The sequence below is a fragment of the Epinephelus moara genome, chromosome 18 (genome assembly GCF_006386435.1).
Source record: "Epinephelus moara isolate mb chromosome 18, YSFRI_EMoa_1.0, whole genome shotgun sequence".
Classification (NCBI taxonomy): Eukaryota; Metazoa; Chordata; class Actinopteri; order Perciformes; family Serranidae; genus Epinephelus; species Epinephelus moara.
In genome coordinates, this window is record NC_065523.1 from 30,987,867 (window position 1) to 30,993,855 (window position 5,989).

Here is a 5,989-nt window from a genome sequence, read left to right on the forward strand (position 1 = left end):
GAGTGCTGTAAATCGTTTCGTCCTGGAAGCAACCTGGGGCGGACCCAGAGACAGTTTCCTAAAGGTATGGATATACACTATATAGAAATAGCTTATCTTCACACCGATGGTCTCATTTGCTGTTGTAGGTCACGCACAGACATCAGCAGAAACGAGAGACTTTTGCATATCCACTTAAAAGTTCCTTGTAGCAGCTTTAAGTGATTATAAACTTGTGAAAACATCACTTTGAAAATGGTATACCATTTGTGCTGATACATTCCGATTGAAAATTAAATCCGATTAAAGGGGGTGGTTTATTCCGTTTGTCATTCCGAATGAAAGAATTTTGTGTGCATGTATACACTCATTCCTCTTTAAGTTCATTCCAGTCTTTCTGCGCATGCTCGTTTCCTTGCCCTTCTGGCGCGATGACGTATATAGCGCGCATAGTAACGGGCTGCATAGCAATGGGCTGAGATAGAGCAGTCGGACTCGTTGCACTCACCGGTTTCCATACACCACAGCAAGGTCTTCTACCTCTCTTCTTCTCCTCAACAGACGAAGCATTAGCAGAACAAGGTTGTTGTCGTACTGCTGCTTCAAGAATATAAGCAAAACACGCCCAAAAAAGGCACTAAGAACGGCGGTGTCGAGCATCTTGTTATCCAGAGCGAGGACTACAGTGTCTTCTTCCGGTAAACGTAAACACACAACATCCGCCCCGCCCCCTATCCAATCAGAAACCTTCCCTGCCCCAAACCTTGCGCAGACCTGAATAAAGGTGATTAAACTGATCTCCCATGTAAACCCTTATTCAGAATGAATATTTCCCATGTAAACTACCTGGAAAAAGTTTAATTCCGAATGATTTCATTCAGATTTATTTCATTCTGAATGAGAAGCCATCATGTAACCGTAGCCATTGTGTCAAGTTGTCTTCTTTCAAAATACACTTGTTTTCAAAGGAGATTTACCACTTTCATACAGTCTCTTTCAAAATAAAAGCACTATGCACGAAAACACCACCAACTGATGTTTTTGCCTTCAACAACTGACACACGTGGTTGGATTTGGCAACGAAAACACATGGTTAGGTTGAGGAAAAAATAACAGGGTTTGGCTCTGTAATCTTACAGGACACAAACATTGTTCTTCCCAGTGAAAGTCGGTATTTGTTTGACCCATCCACCACATCTCCCGCCTGCCCTACTCAGACTTTCCTTGCCTTAACTTTCGTTTGTGTCCTGCCGCATTTCCCCCTGACGCTGCCAAGCGCCATTTAACTATAATGGCGACCAGCAACCTATCATCTAACGCTGTCACTGCCCAAGTGCCAGATTTTGACGACTTCGGAGTGACACTTAATGATCAACTGTCGTTATCAAGAGTTACATGCAACTCTTTAAAGTTAGGAATGTTAAAGTTCATTCGTTAATCATTATTTAAGACAAAATTATGATCGACTGTCTCCAAAAATCAAACTTTTGGCTCATCATGTCAAAATTTGGATTCACTATGTGTATTTTTCATCATTCCTAAGATGTCGTCTATTTTTTGCTTCTTTTGGCAGAAATGGGCCTCCACAGACAAACACGTGAACGCGGTAATATACTCCCCTTTAAACACGTCATTCGCCATCAAGAATTTACACACACACACACACACACACACACAAAGCTGAGGATATAATTGTTTCCAAGCAGCTCTTTGATGGCTGAGTCACTGAACATGTCCTGTATCATATCACGATAAGAAGAACATCAGTTTAAAGGCAGCAGCTGTTTTCCTTTCATCCTCTCTCCCTCTCTCTTTCCTTCTGCATCTCTCCATCCTCCCACTGCTTTCACAATGGTGCGCTAAGCCAGGGAAGATAGGGCAAATCCCTCCTCTGAGCAGAGCAGGCAGGGGAGTGAGAGACAGAGCAAGAGACCGAGGAGCCGCGGAGAGAGAGGACCGAGTGCAAAACACTTCCTCAAACACTCCTCTCTCATCACTCCTTCTCTCCCTCCATTTATCTGAATCCAACCAATCAGCTTGCAGTAAACCTTGGTCTTATGGCTTCACCATGTGTGTGTGTATGTGTGTGTGTCCCACCAACCTGTGGTGATGATGTCAGAGAAGATTCCTGCTTCCTAAGCTACTTGCCTGCATGGCTTGTTACCTTACGTCTTGTCTTCATCCCCTCCCTTCAGTTCCTCACATCCTCACCACCTTGCCTCCTTTCCTCAGGACTTGTGTAGGCTGTACATTTCTGCTCTTCCACCTTTAGTGTAGAGACTGTGGTGAGCTAGCTTCAATTATATTTTTATTTGGAATGATATGATACTTTAATTTATTAAAATACATTAAGGTCACAAGCAGTTATAGTCCAGTTTTGACTAGACGTAGGAATAGTTTGACATTTTGAGAATACGCTTATAAAGTGCCCCAGGAACAAGTCCTAAAACCCAGAAATGAGTTAGCATTTTCGCACTCCTGGACCAATTGTCTTGAAGTCAGTAGGTTTTTGGTTGGATGCCTGAAATAAGGTCTGTGGTTAACACAAGCTCAAGACTTTCACATTTTGTTCTGCACCATAAAATACATCAGTAAATACCCCACTCATGAATTTTGAAGTTTAACGTGTCTTGAATAAAAAAGGTGGTTGCTAACAAGTGGCTAAATGAGGCTACAGGACGTCATCACGCTGAACACAGCTTTACAGCCTCATTGTAGAAGGGACGTTGAAGTCATGCAACTACGGTGTAGTTCGTTTATAGCCTAACGTTAGTGTTTTATTTCTGGCGATTGCATTCAGGCTACAAAAATCATAAAAGTGGTGCTCATTTGGGAGGATTATCTTGCTGACCAAAACATTTATGTATCATAGTTTTTGGTTTGCTTGTTTATTTTCTGTAATAATCCAAAATCCAATGCAGAAATCCTGTAGGCTTTTTGTTGAGGGAGCCACAGCAATGCTAATGTAACCCTCTCTTCTTGACTGTTGATGTTCCCCAGCTCTTCTGGGCTGTGGGTAATAAGCGGGCTACCAACACGACGAGACAGTACTAACACATTCCAACTTAAAGGTACAGCAAAGACACTCACTCTGACTCTGTGACTCTAAATTGTCCGTAGGTGTGAATGTGAGTGTGTCAGCCCTGTGATAGTCTGGTGACCTGTCCAGGATGTACCCTGCCTCTCACCCAGTGTCAGCTGGGATAGGCTCCAGCCCCCCTGTGACCCCCAACAGGATAAGTGGTTGTGGAAAATTAATGAATGAATGATCTGAATTGTTTTCTTACCAATTGTTAGGTAAGTAAATTAAGGCCGATACCACTCACATGCAGTGTTAGTCTGTTAAATATAAAGCTGGAGACAACAGGTGGGTAGTTTAGTTTACCCTGGCATGAAGACTGAAACTATAACTTTTGTTTTGATTAATCAACTGAAATATAGCATTTTAATTAGTGACCTTCAGAGGTAGGTGGACTGTGTTACCATCTGACAGAGCCAGACTAACATTTTCTCGTTTCCACCGTCCATGCTAAGCTAAGCTAACTCACTGCTTCATATGTACAGACATGAGAGGTGACATTGATTTTCTCTGCGAGAAAGCAAACGAGCATATTTCACAAGATGTCAAGCTATTGCTTTAAGAGCAGTTCTTAAAATCAAAAAGTGATTCATCAATAGTGAAGCGTGTTATTCAGCTGTAGCCTAATTATCACAGATGTAATTGCTGATGTGAAGAATTGGCATTTCAGGCATTCCAGATTAAAATAAATCCAACTGTGATGGATTTTTATAATGATTAGGAACATCAGTTTGCGGCTGTACTGTAATCACACACACTGACTGATGCAAAACCTCACTGGCATAGGATTGCACAGCCTAAGGTCTACAGTCTAATAAAACAGGTTTTATTTCAGTCAGGACAATTAAGCATGTTTTACCATGGCTATAGGACGAAGCATGTCAAGATATGAACCTTTCAGACTGACTGCACACTACAACACAGCTCATCTAATAACTAACACACACCAACACACACATTTGAACATCATAAATGGAGCATTGTCTCCATCTAGTGGATATTTTAGGCTACACACGCGGCACAAGCAGTTAATTTAAAAGTGTGCATTGAAAATAAATTATCACCACATCATGATTCTAAAAAATATAAATGTGTTTCTTCCTCTGTGGTCCTGTGTCTCGGTGAGCTTGGCTGCCTCAGAGTGTGACTCCCTCTGGGACTATGATGCAGTTTATTAAAGAAAAAACAATATCAAGACGTCAGATCTCCAACAGAAGAAGTGGACAAGTGAAATCAATTATTTAATCATCATGAGGTGTAAATCTGGTTTTCTTTGAGCCAGCCTGTCTGCTGTCCCCCGAGTCCAAACAGGTGCACTGCTCTGTGTGTGGAGGCAAGATGCAGCCTTCAGGTGTACAGAGGAAAATTGGACAAAACTAAATCCTGAATTGGATGAAGGCATATAAATAGGCATATGGGTTTTTAGACATTGTCACAAATGTTAATGATTTCTTTCTTTTTTCTTTCTTTCCTTTTTTTGTTTTGTGGTTTGCTATTTTGTTATTTGACATGTGCCCTGCACTCGAAAGGTGATGTGTTTTATGAAATATGGGAGCCTTTTATGTCTTATATTGGATTGGATATCGCAACTATTCTTACAAGAGGGGGACTGACATGTCTGCCATCTGTTTTTCTTTCTTTTAGTTATAGCTTGTAATTCCTGAGTCTCTTCCCTTTATAGATGTTTGATCTGTTGTATGTTATATTTATTGTTTTCCCCTGAGAATTCAATACCCATACTAAAAATAAGTGCACAGGCCTCTCTTGCAGCAGACATTTTGACTTATCATAGTGGGAAAAGCACAGGTGTTACTGATAACACTCTGTTCTGTAAAGTGCTCCAGTGAGAGTGACAGTGGGCCAGCATGCATGACTTTGACCCATTACAACATACCTGGCTATGATTAAATATCCACAAAAGGGAAAAAGTTCTAGTATCTCGTATCTTGTATACGTATATATTTAAGTAATAGCATCTTTATATCTTTTTTTTTTTTTCTTTGTGTGTGTGGGGTTTTGCCTCTTTTCTTATGTTTCTGGATAAGTATCTGTCCTCTTACTTTTTCTTTTTAAAATGATTTTCAAATGCACGAATGGAAACCTGACACATTTTTGGAGCTGCTCCTGCACTGTCATTTGAGCATCTGTTAACAAATTTGAACTACAAGGACTATAATTTATGATGAAACAGACTTGTACATGACTTTATATAAGTTAATAAGGGACTAATTATTCTTAGATACTAACTTTATGGATGATAAACAGTTTTTAAATTCTTTTTCGAAACAAATTAAAGAGGATTTACTGCTTTTCCATTCACGTTTATGAATATATTTACCCATAATGATGATAATGTTTATCATGTTTGACGACTTCCTTGTGAAAAGAAGTGGTCAAAATTACTATTAAACACTTTTTTAAAAAACTTTTTTTTGAATTTGAATGTTATGTATTTATTTTCCTGTTAATTTTGTACTTGTTTTTTTTAATTAGTAATTCTTAGCCTTATGTTGCTGTACAGGAAGGTTGAAATACTGAAAGAAGAAAAACTGGTTACAAACCGTGAATATGAAATGGAATCATAGATATTTTTGTATGACACCAAAATTCCGATAACATACTTTAAAATTCAAACCTGCCCTGTAATTGTTGTTATCTTTTATATTTATCATTGTATATTAATAATAGTTTATTGTGCTGATGTATCACTGGGTCACACACCTATTCACATAATTTCTCACTTAAAAAAATATAGAAATAAATGTCACCAGTACATGAGCTTTGTAATGAGTAAGATACATAATATGATATGACAATAAAAAAGTATTTTTTAAAAATTAAATCATCTATGTAATAAAACACTACATTAAATCAAAATGATTTAAAATCACAATAATCTATTTCAAAATTAAACCTTTAACAACAGCGGCT